Source organism: Lepus europaeus, chromosome 9, assembly GCF_033115175.1.
Source record: "Lepus europaeus isolate LE1 chromosome 9, mLepTim1.pri, whole genome shotgun sequence".
NCBI classification, from domain to species: Eukaryota; Metazoa; Chordata; class Mammalia; order Lagomorpha; family Leporidae; genus Lepus; species Lepus europaeus.
Window position 1 is genome coordinate 83,340,322 of NC_084835.1, and position 17,636 is coordinate 83,357,957.

The 17,636-nt window shown below is 40.9% G+C and overlaps 1 protein-coding gene across 2 annotated transcripts in view; it reads left to right on the plus strand.

Moving 5' to 3' along the window:
• Positions 1-17,636, plus strand: part of MAPRE2 (microtubule associated protein RP/EB family member 2) — a 170,347-nt gene that overhangs the window by 24,265 nt on the left and 128,446 nt on the right. For both annotated transcript variants that reach the window (XM_062201536.1, XM_062201535.1), the window contains one exon: positions 5,544-5,605. The gene's annotated coding sequence lies outside the window, so the exon portion shown is untranslated. Of the gene's footprint in view, positions 1-5,543; positions 5,606-17,636 lie in introns of those variants that run through there.

Here is a 17,636-nt window from a genome sequence, read left to right on the forward strand (position 1 = left end):
CTGAAGTGGAGACATCAAGTGTCCTGCAACTCAAGGCGTGGTCCCCAGAAGAGCAGCATCGGAGTCACCCAGAAGACAGACTCTCAGACCCCACCCCATGTCTACTGAATCACAGTGTGCATTTTAACAAGACTCCCAGGTGATTCATAGAACCTGAAAACGCTGGAGAGAAGTCTGAGAAGTTACATGCTTATTTGCCTCTAATTTTCAGAATGGAAGAAAACATAAATGACGTTCAGACTCTGCAGATCATCCAAGAGAACAGCAGCCATAAATTTTTCCCTTTTGTTCTTCTGCTCTGTCGATATCATTGCATTCAAAACCCCGTGATATCATTAATGATTTATGTGCATGTGTTCCCCAACTGCACTGTAAGCTTCAGGGTGGCCGAACTGTGTGTTGTTCATTCATGGAGCAGCTCCTGCCTGGCACAGGGGAGGTGCATAGGTGGCACATAAGAGCTCTGGCTGCAAAGTTTGACTAACCTGAATTTGAACCCCAGTGCTGCCACAAACCTCCGTTCATACATCTGTAAGACAGGAAGAAAAAAGTAGCATCCCTCATGGGTTCACTGTGGGGAGTGAGTAGGCTGATACATGTAACCCACTTAGCACAGCACCTGAGGGGTATTAGCTACTCTTAAGTAGTAGCTGCTATTACCTGTAGGGACTCAATGAATGTTGAATATATGAGAATAGAAATCTATAAAAATTTTAAGATGATCAACTTGGTGTCCTGTTGCTTCGAATATATGAAGTTTGATTGTAAAATAATAATATGCAAAGGAAGCCTGGAATGTGTAAGACAAGAGCCAAATGGGTCAGGATGGTTTCATAGGAAAGGCTGTGGTTCAGAATCACAAGGCCAGTGTCTGGGTCCCAGCTCTGGCCTTTGCTAGGTGTGTAATCTCATGCAAGGAATCGGCTCCCTGAGCTTGTTTCTCCACCTACAGGATGGGGTTAATGATCATCTCATTTCATGGGATTATTCAAAACAGGGTTTTCTATAACTTGCAGAGTAGGAGAGCAGGCTCTGCCTCGATCAGTTGTGTGTCCCTGTTAACAGTGTCTGACACAAGGAGATGCTCAATAGTGCATGTTTGTTCATTTGGATTAAAGCACACGCTCTTGGCAGGGGTGGGTGAAGGTTGGATATGACAGTAGATTGTGGCCCTGCAAAGTTCAGCTCTAATACACAAAAACATATTCTTCACATTTAACTTCTAGAATATGGGGAGTGGGACTCTAAGGCAGACAAAGTCTTAAATAGCTCCTTTTGAGTGGAGATAGGGGTAGGAGAAAACAAGAGAAAAAAGGTTGAGACATTGAACTGGAGATTTAACTCTGCCATTTAGTATGACATCAAAGTCCCCAAGGAAGAAGTGGAAAGAAGAAAAAGGCACTCACTCAAAAGCCAAGCACAGTGGACCCCCAGAGGAAGTTACACAAGAATTAACAATTTCAAGATCTGGGTGAGATGATATATGTGAAAAATCTTGCAGGATTAAAAGGTATGGACATATAGAATTATGAAAGGAAAAGCCATTCAGAAAGATTCTCAAGCTGGATATTTTAGTTGGATTTCCAATAATATATTGATTCCCCCCAGAACTGTTGTATCCTGACAGCATACTTGGCGCTTCAGCTTTGGAATTTTAGTAGGATATTTTCCGGTTGAATGGAATTCAGTATGAATTTCCCCATCTAGGAATTCAGTTCCTGTTGTAGCCCCAGATGTCTGTAAGGCAGAGACCGCAGCAAAGACCCAAGAGCCATATTGTTTGTTGTTACATCAGCATTGAGGTCTTCACATGAGCTACAGCAGGAAACTTGTGGGCAGGGGCTATGCAGACAGTCCTGGATGTGTCTGCAAGTTCTATCCACTTACCAATGCTTTGAACAGATTCTGCTTAAAATGTAAGAACAAACAGGAGTTTGAAAAGTTTTTCACAGTGCACAACCAAACAGTATGAGGGTTATGCATCTTTTGAGGGAGATAACTGCAGCCCTCCTTCCTCGGTGTCTGTACAGCCCTCTTCCCCAGGTCAAAGTCTTACTTAGACTGACTTAAAGTCGCATGTTCATACTTAATGTTACTATTTCCTTCTTTAGAAGATCCAAGAAATAAGGAATTACAAAGACAGGATTCATGGAAAGCAGGGCTTTGGTTTCCATTGTGACCCAGGCCCTAAACTTGAACCCTAGGCTCAGAAACTGAACTTGACACTGAATCTCTTCCCTGGGCTCCTTTCCCACTTCACATGTTACATTTCAATGTCAATCACGCATAGGACGAAAGAACCCTTTTATTTGGACTACTACGCTGTTTTCAAGGGCAACTAATTAAAAATGAATAAGTGCAAGTAATGTCATTGTAAACATTTCACAGAATTACAATGCATGTGATATTTCTCATGTATGTAGCTTGTCTCCTCATTTTAATTTTACTTATATATCTTTAGCATTATGCCTTTATTCTAGAATGGAAGGGGCAGTCTTAAAAATGATTTTAATTCTGGTTCACGTGGGAAGTAGCAGATGGATAAATGAAGATTCCAAGAAAGAAAGGAGGTTAAGCAATGTTTATATGAAAAGAGCTGGATTTCTATTTTATTATTGGTATCATTTTAGGTCATTTCTGAGGATTATCTTTTAAGTTTACAGAAATCCAAATCACACAACTGTAAGACGTTTATAACATGATTACCATTCTTTGTAATCCCTTTGATCAGCTAGCTGTAACATCTTAGGAGTCCCTAAGTATACAATGCGGGTCATTTGGTAGATTGTCTCTCTCTGAAGGAGAGGAATGAGTTGTACCGACTTAATACCCAAGACAGTGCGATTGGACCTCCTTGGCTTGCCGGATACTCTCCTGTGGTTTTGGGCTTCCCTGGTGTGTGCTGTGCTCCGTGCTTCCCAGCAGTCACATCCCAGGGGAGTTAGTCTAGACAGGCTTGGGCTTCCCTTTGCTGCCCTTGGAGAAGGCTCTGAGCCTGGCCCGAGACCACCAACTGAGGTGATGCTTGGTAGGGGCAGGGCCCTCTGCAAGGCTGATAGCAGGTAGGCTCGGCCTGGGGAGTAACATAACAGCCTGTGACCGCCCCTTAATGCCTACAAGCTGCTTTAGTCCTCAAAAGCCCTGGCCTGCCACGTGCTAGGACATGACCTACAGCCAGAGCGATTCAGTGTCTCAGTGTGGCCTGAAATCCAGGCTGTGGCTTCTGCTGAGGGTCCACAGATAGCTGAGAGGAGAATCTGGGCTCAGACTCAGTGCTGGTGTTCTGTTCTTGGGAAGGCTATCAGCAGCTAGAGGCAGTAATACTGTCTCTTGGTCAGGAAGACTTTTTTTTTTCCTCAAAATTTGTTTATTTGAAAGACAGGGAGAGACAGAGATCTTGCATCTGCTGGTTCACTCCTCCGGATGGCTATAACAGCTGGGGCTGGGCAAGGCCAAGGTTCCTGGCCAAAGAAGCCAGGAACTCCATCCACAAGCCCAGAGAAAGCAGCTGGCCTCTGGCTGCTTATTTCTAGTCCTCTGAGTGACAGGTGACTCAAAGTCAATTGGCCTTTTCTAATGGGAAAGGAGACAAGGTAGCCCTTCATAGTGTATTGGTAATCAAGGTTGTGTCCTTGTGCAGTGTGCAGACAGAACACCTGCCTCATCATCCACAAAAGCAAGAGGACAGGTGTACAAAAGAAGCAGATGCGGGGCCCTGGGATTCAGGTACAGACGTCACTTTCTAGCTGTGTGATACAGCACACTGCTCTATTACCCGGAGCCTCAGGGTCTTCACTGGCAATGGGGTGGTTCTGAGGACTGGATTAGGTAAATATGTGAAGTGACTGTCACATGTGATGTTCAACAAATGATCTCATTTTTCTCCCATGGATTCTTGTGGCTGCTGAAAAATTAGCAGTAAGTTGTTGTCAAAGTAGAAAAAACCCAACTGTACACAAACAATACTGAATTTTCTAAGGGCTGATTTATCTGACTTATAGGTAAACTAGAAACCTATGTTCTTGCTTGTTTCCTAGATTGGTGACCAGTGCTTTGCATGGTAACATAGCTAGTGAGTAATTGTTAAATAAAGAAGGCAAATGAAACATTTTTCTGATTCAGTTAAAGTTCCTGGAAGCTTGGAAGACTTAAGTTAAAAAAAAAAAGCTGACATGGATGGCAACTGATGTTTTCTAAATCTGAATTTTTATTTTTATCAATTATCAAATAATAGAAAGATCTGAAATATCCATAAAATTATATTCTGCTATAGAATTTGTGAAGAAATTTTACCTGAATAATTTTTATCTGAAGGAAAAATTAAAATTAGAGTCAGTTTGCGTGGGTTTGGGACTATTCATATTTTCTGATTTTTTGAATAAGCCAGCATTTATGAATTACTTTCAAGTTCCTTCTGTAAACAGTAGAACACAAATACCTCAGATGTTAGCTTAGTTTTATTATCTGAACACCTACCATTTTGTTTTTGATTTGTTTTTATTTTTTAAGCCTCCTCATATAAAAAGTATGAAATGCCTCCCCACTTTCCTTTAAAAAAAAAAAGAAGAAGAAGAAGAAAATTCTTCTCCCAGCAACATCTGCAGAACTGTGTCTGGGATTAATCACATAGTGTTAGATCTACCACAGATACTGTGTTTTTATACAACTGATTTTAAACTAAATAAGCCCCAAAGGCATTTCTGAAATGGTGATAGGCAGAAAATATGGCAGAGCAATGGCAGGGTGAGGGTTTGGGTAGAAGATGGGAAGGAAGCATTTGCTGTGTGTTTCTTGGGGTGTGGGGAGGATGGCTAAGGCTCACCCTTGTGTGCATGTGAGGTCGATTTTACCAGCATATGGTTGAGCCACAAGCAGCTTTCCTAGCATCCATCCATGCTCCCAACATCAGATCCTAGTCTGAAATTAATTCATTTCTCATCCTGCAGAATTAGAAGTATTGCTTATCAATTTACTGTCTTATTTTATCATTTAGTTAGCACATGTTTGGAAGAGAAATAGCTAATTTATATACAAAAAGTAAAGCAATGCTTTTTAGTTTGTAAAGTTTGATTGTTTATCATGCTTATCTTATCAAAAATAAAATTTTTTTTGGCTAGAGTAAGCCTCTGTGGATATTAAAAATAAAACATACAAATTGAGGTTTTAGGAAGTCAGTACTTTAATAATTTTGGCATTTGGTACCTCACCAGAGGCACTGCTTCCTGGGGTTACCTATTAACACATGATACTATGGGACTACCAGGGTTGGAGTTAGATTAAATAAGTATTCTTGTAGGACTGGCATTATTCTAAATTTTCACAAACTATGATAACATCTAAGAACTTACCTGATAATAGAGATTGTTGTCTGTCTGACAGCAACCAACTTACAGGATATTTTAGGTGTGTTTTTTTCTTTGATTTCCTTTTTCCATTGCTGATTACACCCAATGAACTAACTTAAAACTCTCTGCCCCTATGTTTTAATCATATTAAATTCTCTCTCTTGCTCTCTCTCCCCCTTTCCATTTTTTCTCTCCCAGTGTCCCATTTCCCAGAGGAACAGTTCATCTCGACAGCCAGGGAGAGAGCCTGGATGCTCAAGGTAAGGTTGAAACATAAATTATGTCCCCATGGCTTTTTGTTTGCAGATTGATTCAAAGTGAGTGGTATTACTGCCTTTGTAACAAATTTAGTTTCAAAATATCATGATATGATTCAAGCTAGGATTTGTGTAAATATGCTCTGGTAAAATCTTTTTCAAACTATATTTCAGTTCCTGAGCATACTAGGGGCTAATTAACTGCTATGAGTTAAGTTTCCCTAGAAATGAACAAGTTTAATTTTTGAGATCTTATTACTAATAAATAGAGGGGAGAAATGTCAAGTTATGGGAAAAATGACCTCATGACATTTCTGATTATTATGAATGAATAATTTTTATTTTGGTATTGTTAAAAACCAAGGCAACTGCTCTGTTGATTTTACAATAGAGATAGGGGGAAGAGGGAGGGAGAGAAAGGGTCTTGTGATAGAGATGGAGACCAAAATGCCTCATTTTTTCAGTGTGGGATATGTCTTTGAGACACAATCATTTTGACCTTCAGTTATTTCCCAATGGTACTCTGAGTCTGTCTGTCTAATAATGCCTTCAAGGTTCACCTCTACGAGCTCCCTGGAACAAAGGAACAGTTAGCTAAAATTCCACCAGATGGCAATAGTTGGAAAGCCACTGAAGCTTTCAAAGCTGTGAGCTATTGTTCACCCAGAGAATAGTCGCAAAGTACAATGTCCTAGATTTCATCAAAGATGCTCCAAACATTTTTTTTTAATCTTTTCTCTCTCAACATCAAAAATATTTACTAAAAACAAAATGTGGGGATTATATGTTGTTTTATTCTTTTGTTTTAAATTTTGAAATAAAAGATTTAGAGACTATTCATAAATAATATCTCCAAGGAGTTTTGATTAGTGAGTACTAAAAGCTCAAATCAATGTCATATTTGTTCCAAGGTCTCATTGTGATAAATGCTGTATATGATGGTTTTTTAAAATTATTTGAGAAGAAAAACTTGAAATTCTTTTCCTCAAGGAGCATTTTTTAAGTTGCTTGATAGTAAACCCAGTGAAATTTAAATGTACAGATTTCTTGTTTGTATTGATTTGGAATCACTAAGAGTTAATGAAGTGGGGTGAGTAAACTTTTCCCCTTTTGCTCAGATGAAGGTGGGGCCTCGAGTATGTCTCAGAAACTGGATTCTTCTAGAGCTGGGACAAGGGGCAGTGGGAAGGTATCTGAGGGCAATAGAAATAGGAAGAGCAGAGAAGAGAAGCCACCTGAGCTTTTTGGGTACAAGCAGAAGCAATACCTGGGTGACATCAAGTGCCCTTTGAAAACTGATCTGTCCTATTGGCCCTTCCAGTGGCTGGTCCACGTACCTACTCAGTCTGGGACCATCCTGGTCTCCTTCTGTTGTCCTGGAATGTAGTCCAGTTAGCAACCCCCTGTTGCCCTCTGAAGTATTTCCATTTGGATGCAAAGTTGTGATCACCCTGTCTTCCAGGATGTATGTTTGAAGAAAAAAGTAATCCCCCAAAAGAGTGGCTGTTACTTAATAGGGTATCTCTTTATAAATCTCCTTATATCTGAAGCTACAAGGACAAAGGCTTATTTTTCTGTAAAGAGCCAAATAGCAAATATGTTCCGCTTTGCAGGCTGTGCAGTCTCTGTCACAACTATTCAACTCATTGTAGTGTGCCAACAGCCATGGACAACACATACATGAATGGACTTCTCTGTATTCAATAAAGTTGTATTTATTAAAATAGGCAGTAGGCCATGTTTGGCCTGTAGGCCATAGAGTGCAGACAGGCCCTGTTAGGTATCAGATGGTAAGAGGGTAGGAGGGTACGAGAACCAAGAAGACAGCCATCCTCATCCCCCTGCCTCCATTCGTTTCTTTAAGCCTAGTAGGAATAATTTCCTCTAGTGGGTCATCCCATCACTAGTTATGTGAGTCCTGACATTTCTTTGCTGGCTGCTTGCTTCTCATCCAAATCTAGACCATGCATGTACCTTAAGCCTCATGACATGATAGCATCCCCATCAGGTGTCACTGAACTCCTAAACTGTGAGGTAGTAGCTAATTACTAAGCAATTTCACATTATGCTTTGGTCCTAACTAAACAACCGTCAATGGGAAATCTAGCCATCTTAAGGAAAAGTTAATGTTGACTATACCAAATGTTTTATTATAAAAAATAGTAAAGAAAATATTTTAAGAAATTTGGGGGAGGGGAAGAGTTACCTACCACAACACCATTCCAAAGGAACTATTTTTATATGTCTGCATATTTACTTTTCCTGTAAGCATTCTCACTTTTATATCATAATGCTCATGAACTTTGTACTTTGTTACAAGCATCTTTCACTTTCACCAGACCTCAGAACTATCATTAGAATAGTTGAATAACAGTATATCAATGTGCCATAATATGTGCTTTAATTCTTAATAGTTTCCAGTTTTTCTTTACAAAAAAAAAGATACACTGAAGTTCTTATGTAGATTTTGTCATTTTGATTGCTTTGCTTTAATCTGTTAATCTATCAAGGATATGATCATTTTTATGATTTTAGTTTACTATATCTTTTCCCAAAAGGTCTGGAATAATTTACAAACATTTGCAGTTTGAGGGTACTAGTTTTACATACACATTCTTAGAGCATTTATTTGATAATTATTGAATGTCTGCTATCTGTAAAGCACTATGCTGATTGGTTTGATACATTATATATAAATATATCTCTCTCATGACTGATGTGCTCACTCCACAATTGTGTGCCTGCTATGAACTAAGTATTACAGGGTGTCAATGGTGAGCCAGACATAGAGTCTTGCTATCTCAGAGAGTTGACTTTATTAGGGGCTTAATGTATATACATGAATATATGTAATAAAATATAGAAAACAAAATGCACCATAGAATAAAAACAGTTTAAAGTATGGCAATTTGGGATAGGGGAGGTAAATATGGCATGTGAACCAAGCCATGTATTTAAGTTGGTTTTGGATACTGAGGGGTGGTGAGATTTGCCATTCATTCCACAAACATTTATTGATTGTCAACTGTGTGCCAAATTCTATGCTAAAAGCTAGGGATATAAAGGTGAACAAGCCAGAGCTCTTAGATTTTCACACCTAGAGGAGTAGAAACTCCTTAAAAGCTAACTGTAAGTGCAATAAGGATAGCTTGTCTGGCCGAGGATACATGGACCTAGGGCTGAAGTGGGGATTTTCTTTGGAATGAAGCGCTTTTGTGGTTCCTCTTTTGACATTTTCTTCAATTAGTAATAGAGTCAGAATCTGTTGGCATCCGTTTCTGGAAGTTTGAAAGTTATAATAGCACTTGTATTGGCTGACATTCCAAGTAGAGTTGGCTGACATGACAGCTATTGCCCTCAGAGTACAGGGAATGCATAGTGCCTAGGACTTGGGTCAGCTAGTCCTACATTGTAGCCCTCACTAACTGATGTCTGGAGCAAATCTCTAAGAATTATAGGGTTTCATTTGTCTTGTTCTGAAGCAGCTGGATGGAACCTCAATGATGATCTAATCCAATTCACTCCTTGGCCACATTGGGAGAGTGGAGTGATTGGCCTGGGGTCAGATAGTTAGTGACATAGCCATGGCATTAGAACCCTGGTTCCTGATTCTTACTGCTCTCTGCTCACACTTCAAATTTTCCCTGCCCATCTATACCAAGGAGTAATAAGAACTGAAAAAGGATTGGTCTAAGCATTCTTTGTGTGTGTAAAAACAATAGCATGTATTCTATCCATCTCATAACAAAGCAAACACTTTTAATTTACAATTTTAATTAAAAGTGTAGTTTAAATAGTAATTGATAGCTGAGTGGTATAAAGAGGGGGAAACTTAGAACAGATGCCTACACCTGCTACATAACTCATTTAGAACCTGGGCAAATAGGTTGACATCTCTGAGCTGCACTCTCTGTATTTTCATAGTAGGGACATAAGAGGTCTTGAGTCTGTCATGAGAATGACTGGAGGTAACATGAATGTTGAGTACTTCTTGGATACTCATAATTATTTTCTCTCCACTGCCTGCCTAGAGCTACCATGCTCTTCACACGGTTCCTTTTGTGTATTAATAAGGTTAGCTTATGTAACTCATAAGAATTAAATGATGGATGAGAGTGCATTTATAAAACGAGCTGGTGCAGAGCCTAGTGCCCTCATTTCTGATCTCACTTATCCACGCGTAAGTAGAGATTTGGAGACTTTTATTCATGATTTCTCTTTCTCTTTTTCTTCAGTGGCTTATTTTCTATTCTATGGACAATTTGGAAGATTTAAGAATTCATTCATTTTCTCTGTGATTTACTCTAAAATGATTTGTCAGATAAATATAAAGCAGTGACTAGATAAAGAAAATGTGGTTGAATGTTAATTTCTGTACATAGCTGCTAGATGTGAGTGCACAGTATCCTTTTTTCCTACTTTTCTGGATGTTTGAGATGACCCAGGCTTCAAATATTTTGAAGAATTATGTATTAAATATTAACTTTCTACCATGACTCCACATGTAAGCTCTGATGTGCCAGGGGCAGAGGGCATGTTTTGTAAGAGACGGGCAGGATCTCAGCCCTCATGGAGTCATGGTTCACTGTGGAGAATGCTGATGCAACAGGAAGTTCTATCTTAGACGATGCATGCTTTGGTGGGAGATTTGCAGTGACATCTAAGTCAGAATTGCTCCAGGAAGATCACCTAAGGCTTCCAAGTTCAGGGACATCTAAAATGAGATCTTTAAAGAAGAAGGAAGAGCTACCCAGGTGTTGGGAATAGGGGTGGCAGGGAGACATAAGAAGAAGAGGAAATTGGACAGGAAGAACAGCAGCGTCAAAAGATCTGGAGAGAAAATAAGAGAAGTATAAGGCATAGTCATTCACTGAAAGAAAGTCAATGCTGAGTTGTAGCCTCCGGGGAGTGGTGGAAGATGGAGCTGGACAGACAGATTGATCAGGGAAAGCCTTGTGAGGCCAGTGAAGAACCCTGAGTCACATCCTAAAAGGGAGATTGAAGTGTTTTAATCAGAGAAGTTTTATATCTTAAAATGGTCACTCTGGCAGCTGTGTGGAAAAGAGGTTGAGTATAGACAATATTAGAAGTAGAAACAGCGCCGCGGCTCACTAGGCTAATCCTCCGCCTGTGGCACCGGCACCCCGGGTTCTAGTCCCGGTTAGGGCTCCGGATTCTGTCCCGGTTGCTCCTCTTCTGGTCCAGCTCTCTGCTGTGGCCCGGGAGTGCAGTGGAGGATGGCCCAAGTGCTTGGGCATTGCACCCTCGTGGGAGAGCAGGAGAAGCACTTGGCTCCTGCCTTTGGATCAGCGCAGTGCTCCGGCTGCAACACGCCGGGCGTAGTGGCCACTTGGGGGGTGAACCAACGGAAACAGGAAGACCTTTCTCTCTGTCTCTCTCTAACTCTGCCTGTCAAAAAATAAATTAAAAAAAAGAAGTAGAAAGGCCAGGAAAAAGATACTGAGCATCCAACTATGGTAGTGACAGTTGGGGTAGAGGGAAGAGGGTGTATTTGGGTACAATTTAGGTAACAAAAATGACAGGATTGGGTAAAGGAGAGATCAAAGATTAATTTGTTCAGTTGACAAAAATGTATTAAGTGCTTGCTATGTGGTAAGCACTATTTCTATGCTAAGAAGAAAGTAGAGTGAAAGCATTAGGGGATATAATTGGAAGTGTTAGTGTTTTATACAGAGAAGAGTAATGATGAAGGATCTTTCTCATGGGTACTTGTTGATCTTTAAGGACACTCCTCAAGGAGGCCAAAGTAAGAAAGAGTCACCTGGAGATCCTGGGATTCAGTGGGCTCCCTGGGAATGCAACCATGCTGTGGTGGACGGGAGATGGCGCCCAGGTGGCTGCCTAAGTAGTTGGAGGATTTGGGGTACTATTGGCTGATATAGGAAATATTGTATGTGTAAGGGCAAGATTCAGAAGCTCAGTATTACACATGTAGAGTTTAGGGTATTGGTGATATCCCAGAGGGTGTAGATAGGGTTGAGGATCTGAACTATAAAAAGAAAGAAACAAAGTGTAGCTTTGGAAGTCACTAGCATGTAAGCAGTAAGTCGTGAGTATAGGTAAGACTGCCCAAGGAGAGTGCAGAATGAGAAGAGGGAGTCTGGAATAGAATCTTGAAGATTGCCAATATTTAAAAGGTGGATTAAGAAAGAAGAAAGTGTGCCTGTGTTCTTGGCAGCATTACTCACAGTAGCGTAAGGTGGAAACAATCCAAGTGTCCATTAACAGATGAATGGACAAGCCTAACATTAAATATATATGATGGAATGCTAGTAAGCCTCAAAAAGGAAGGAAATTCTGACACAAGCTACACTACAAAAAACCTTGAGCACATTATACTAAGTGAAATAAGCCAGTTGCAAAAAGGCAAATACTATATGATTCCCCTTCTATGAGGTACCTGGAGTAGTCAAATTCAGAAACAGAGTTGTGGCTGTACTGGAGGAGGGGAGAATGGATAATCAATACTTAATGCATATAGAGTTCAGTTTAGGAAAATGAAAAAGTAATACAGATGGATAATGGTGATGATCACACAACCATGTGAATAAACTTGATGCCACAGAGCCATACAATTAAAATATTAAAATGGTAAAATGTTGTTATATGTATCTTACTTGTCCCACCATGGGAGAGAGACTAAAAGTGATAAAAGAGTCAGAACCACAGGAGAAAGGTCAGGTGAGTATGCCGCCATGGAAGCCACAGGAAAGTAACCTCATAAGACTGTGCAAATGGGCCACAAAGATTACATAAGGTAATGACTAAAACGTGCCTATTAATCTGGCAACAAGGAGGTAAATAGGGATCTTGTTGGGATGATTTCGACAGCATGATTAGAATGGAAGCCAGAAGCAAGTGAGAGAAACTGAAATGTGGAAAGGGTAGGTCCAGATAAACCTTGAGATACTTAGCTAAAGAGATGAAGAGAGCAAGAGGGACTTCATGGGAGAAGAGTTGATCTAAGGTAGAAGAAACTGGAGCAATTCAGGTGGTGCTGGGGAAGAGCCAGTGGAAGGGGCATGGAAGGGCCCGGTAGAAAGTTATAGACCAGGTCTTTGAGGAGGCAGGAGGCCACGGACAAGCCTCACCTCTTCAGCACAACGAGCAAGAGTGGCTGCCATTCAGCAAATGTATAGTCTGGGGGCTTAATTCTAGTAAGCCTTACTTACTTCTAGTCTAGTGGCTGCAATACAGATTGTAAAGTGAGAGAAAGGCCATCTGCCAAGGGAAGAGATGGGAGGGGTGATAGGATCAGAGAAGGAAACAGAAAGTACTAAAGTTAGTGGTTCATGAATAGTGCCAGAGAGCAGACTAGGGAAACAAAAGGGTGATCTGGAAGCCTTGAGACCCACTTGGGTTTGGTGGCCATGGATTTATAGTTCTGGTTTTCTAGACAGGTTGATTATATATATTTCTCTATCAGGTCTCGGCATTCCATATGAGGTCCATGTATGAAAACTTTATAAAAGCTTCTCTTTGGGAAACATGAAAATTCATCATTCAGTAATACATTTATTTAGAGTAGGATAATGATTTATTCTTTCTTCAAAGTGTTGTTAGGATCCCAGTGACTAAGAGTTGCTTCTTGTTTGTTTATAGAGTTTGATACTTGCACAGGGATTATAATGTAACTCACCCAGGTCCTTTACTGACTGTAGAGTTACTGGGGATCAGCTTTAATTGAAAACTTAACGTCTCATGGAGTAGTTTGACAATGTTACATCTCCTTCTCACAGACACGTTTTTGCCTGTCATGGGTACTTTTCCTCCAGAGGCAACTACAGCATTGCATTTAGAAAGATACGTGCCACAGCTTAGCAAGCCTTTCTTGTCTAGAACATCCCTATAGATGTCTGCCTTCTGCATAGAGGACCAGGATCTGGTTAAGTAACACTCATTTTTGTTAGCGAAAATGTCACTCAAGTTACTATGAGGTTGACATTCTTATCAAGAAATTTGTTTATAAGTGGGTAATGATGTGTGGAAGGAATGCTGTACTGATGTCTCCTGGTCTGGTGTCTGGAGTGCTTGTATATTTTGAGACCCCTAATCAAGAAATGTTTTTCTTTTACCCCCACTTCACTTTCTGACTTTACTTTCCTATCTGAGGGTCACTAAAAATAACAGATTCGTGCACAAAGACGAGAGGCATTAGCCCGATGATACTGCTTTCCACCACTGATACCCCAGAGCTTTAGAGCAGTGTTGTTGAACAGGGCTTCTGCAGTGATGAACATGCTCTATATCTGTGTCACCTAACTTGGTCACCACTAGCCACATGACATCATTGAGTGCTTAAGACACAGCTATGAGAGTGAGTAGACGCATCTTAAGTAAAAGTTTAGGTCCTTCAACATAAACCACATGTGGCTAACAGCTACCACATTAGACAACTAGCTATGGAAGCCAGATTAGATAAAGAAGAAATTTTTTAATACAACTTGCAAAGAGAGCTACTCCAAATTCATTCAGGTCTTTGATGTCCACACAAGACTATCCTGGTCCTGCCATTGACAACTTGTTGATAGCTTTGGGATCTGGTTGGTGTGGAGATAGGTATGGGAGAAGGAACCAGATCTGTAAAACACCTGCAGCTAAAATGGATTCACCTTAGTTTCTAAATACTCTGCCTAAAACCTGAACATCAGAGTCCTGCATACAAAGGAGAAAATGTAACGGAAAGAACGAACATTATTTAATGATTACTGTGTACCAGGCGCTCAACTAACAGCTTTACATACGTTGTTTCATGAATCCTTATACACCCTATATAAAAACTTGTTTAAGCTTTTTGCAAATGAAGAAATGGAGTTTCAGGGAGTTTACAAGTTTGTTCAGGGCACACAGCTAGTAAGTAGTAGAGCCAAGATTGGAGCTCAAGTAGGTGTGTATCCAAACTTGTTACCTCCACATGCAGTGCTCACAGCTGGACACATGTGCTTGGAACTACCCAAGAAGTAGAAGACCTCCAGGTGAGGATTGGAGAGAGGGTGGATATAGGAGTCAGCTTTTGTTACTGCAATAAAATGCCTGAGAGAAATTAACTTTAGAAAGAGAAAAACATTTATTTAGCTCACAGTTTCGGAGATTCAATTTCAAGATTGGGTGGTCCCATTAGCCGAACATCTGGTAGAGGCAGTGGATAGCAGTGGGGTAGCATGTGGAGGAAGGGTCACATGGCCAGCCAGGAGGCAGAAAGTCTGTGCCCCATTCACATTCTATAACTGACCCACTTGAGAGAACCATCTTCCAAGGGCACACCTGCAGCGCCCTAAGGACCCCCAACGAAGTCCACCTCCTAAACACCATAATCTGTTTAAGTGTCCACCTTCGGACTACTACTAACTTAGGACTTTGCGGTTTGAAGTTCTGCATGAGTTCAGAAGCCAAATTGTGTTCATACCATAGCAGTGGAGGTAATGACTAATTCTGTGTGTGTGCACATGTCCTTCACAGCAGAAGCTGTATCTGTGTTCCTCGCTCCTGTCCTCTCCCACATGATCTCTTTCTCCCTACCACTTTAGTTATGTTGATAACAAATTATCCATTCCTAGAAGCATAGCTTTTAGTTATTTAGAATCTGTGTAATTGATTATTTGATTAAATTACTCAAGAAACTGAGACATATTCCAGCATCTTAGCTACTATCTAGGCAAAAATCTCAAATCACCTGGTACATATATAAAGTTATTACTTATATATACACACTTAAATATTTCATGCATATGTGTATGTTTGTGTGTATAATAGATTATCTATAATCATTTAGTCAAATATCTCCCAAGGCATAATAACTGCCTGCCTACTTTCTCACATGTCTCCTACATATATGAAACTTTATTCCACTTCTGTATTATTTCCTAAAATTACATTACTAAGAATAATAGTAGGCCTCATAAAAAACAATTCACCTATAATCCTACTCTAACAAATCATTTGTTGTATTTTCCTTTTTTCCTTCAAGTCCTCATTCATCCAATTTTACATCATTATAACCATACTAGTTCACATTCGAGTATTCTGCCATTTTATTTCACTTCATGTCGTGAGCAGTTTTCTGTCTATTTCCATGATTGTGGTTTTATTGTCTATAGATTAGTCCATGAAGTTGATATACCATTATCTCTCCAACTCTGCCATTTACTGTCTGGAGTCTGTTTCAAAGCGAACTTTGTGATATTTTCAACTTATAGTACCCCTGACTGGCAGTCTCAAACCGGTATGTCCTCATACCCCCTGTGTCTTATGTCCTATGGAATTCCTAACTGCATAGTCCCACCAATTTTTTTTTTTTTTTTTTTTTTGGACAGGCAGAGTGGATAGTGAGAGAGAGAGACAGAGAGAAAGGTCTTCCTTTTCTGTTGGTTCACCCCCCCAATGGCCACTGAGGCCAGCACGCCGCGGCTGGCCCACCAAGCTGATGCGAAGCCAGGAACCAGGTGCTTCTCCTGGTCACCCATGCGGGTGCAGGGTCCAATCACTTGGGCCATCCTCCACTGCCTTTCCGGGCCATAGCAGAGAGCTGGTCTGGAAGAGGGGCAACCGGGACAGAATCCGGCACCCCGACTGGGACTAGAACCTGGTGTGCCAGAGCCGCAGGCGGAGGATTAGCCTGTTGAGCTACGGCGGCACTGGCTGAGTCCCACCAATTTTCAAAAGCTTTTCACACATGTGGTTTTTACTTTTCAAGTGTAGCATTTTCAGGAGTAATGGCTGCTGCGTTGCATTATAATTGTCCTCCCAGACACTGGGCACTAATGGATGCCCAAAGCCTTCTGAGTTCTGCATACTCTAGAAAGCCAACTCAGCATCTGGTTGCCTGGCTACTTGTACTGTGCATGACACAGATTTTCAGCATCCCTTACCTCAAATATCACTCTGCTTAAAATGTGTGCGCTGACATGTTTGTCCCTGTTCTAAAGTTAGCTGAAGTTCGTCTTGAAGAAAGCAATTCAAATGAATCACAGATTATCAGGTTAATATCAGACTGCACTGGGGAACATGAACAGTGAGGTCAAGATAAGCCCCAGGGTGTCTCCCCAGAGGACTCGATTCTAGGCCATGGGAACTTTTTATGTTCTAATAAAAGCTGGACTCTAAATGCTGCTTTGGATGCCGACTTCCTACTCTGTTGGCATTTTTCAAGGCAGTGACAAAGCTTTTTATCTGCTTAGCAGAGTTTCTCTCATGGAATTCTGCATCCCTATCTTTGTGTTTGCTGTTGGTGAGGGAAGTGTTTCAGACCTTTGTGGAGCAATGCTATTCATGCTACATTACTTTGGCTTATAAATTGAGCTTAACCATTAGCATCCTCTTCCAGTGTGTGTCTTAAATAAAGCTTTCGTTTGGTCTAGCAGTAAAACTGCTGGTTAGGATGCCTCTATCGCATATCTGAGTGCCTAGGCTAGAGCCCTTGCTCCCGCTCTGGATTCCAACCTTCTGTTAATGCAGATCCTGAGCTCCCTGCTCCCAGCTTCAGCTTGGCCCAGCCCCACTGTTGGGGCCTTTTAGTGGATGAACCAGTGAATGTAAGGTCTGTCTGTCTCTTTCTCCCTCATGAAGAGCCAGTGAACAGGAGGTGTGTCACTCACTCTCTCGCTCATGCTCTCTCTCTCTCTGCCTCTCAAATAATTTTTTTTAAAAGTGTGTAGCTATACTCCAGAAAACATAAATATAACACAGCATCCCAAAAAACGATGGAACTAGTAGAAGAATTAGTACAAGAAAGACTAAGATGCCAATAATAATATCAAGGCAATTAGTCCAAATTACATAGTAGGTTCCATGAAGAATGTCTTTTTTTTTTTTTTTTTTTTGACAGGCAGAGACCGAGAGAAAGGTCTTCCTTTTGCCATTGGTTCACCCTCCAATGGCCGCCGGGGCGGGCGCGCTGCAACCAGCGCACCGCGCTGATCCGATGGCAGGAGCCAGGTGCTTCTCCTGGTCTCCCATGGGGTGCAGAGCCCAAGGACTTGGGCCATCCTCCACTGCACTCCCTAGCCACAGCAGA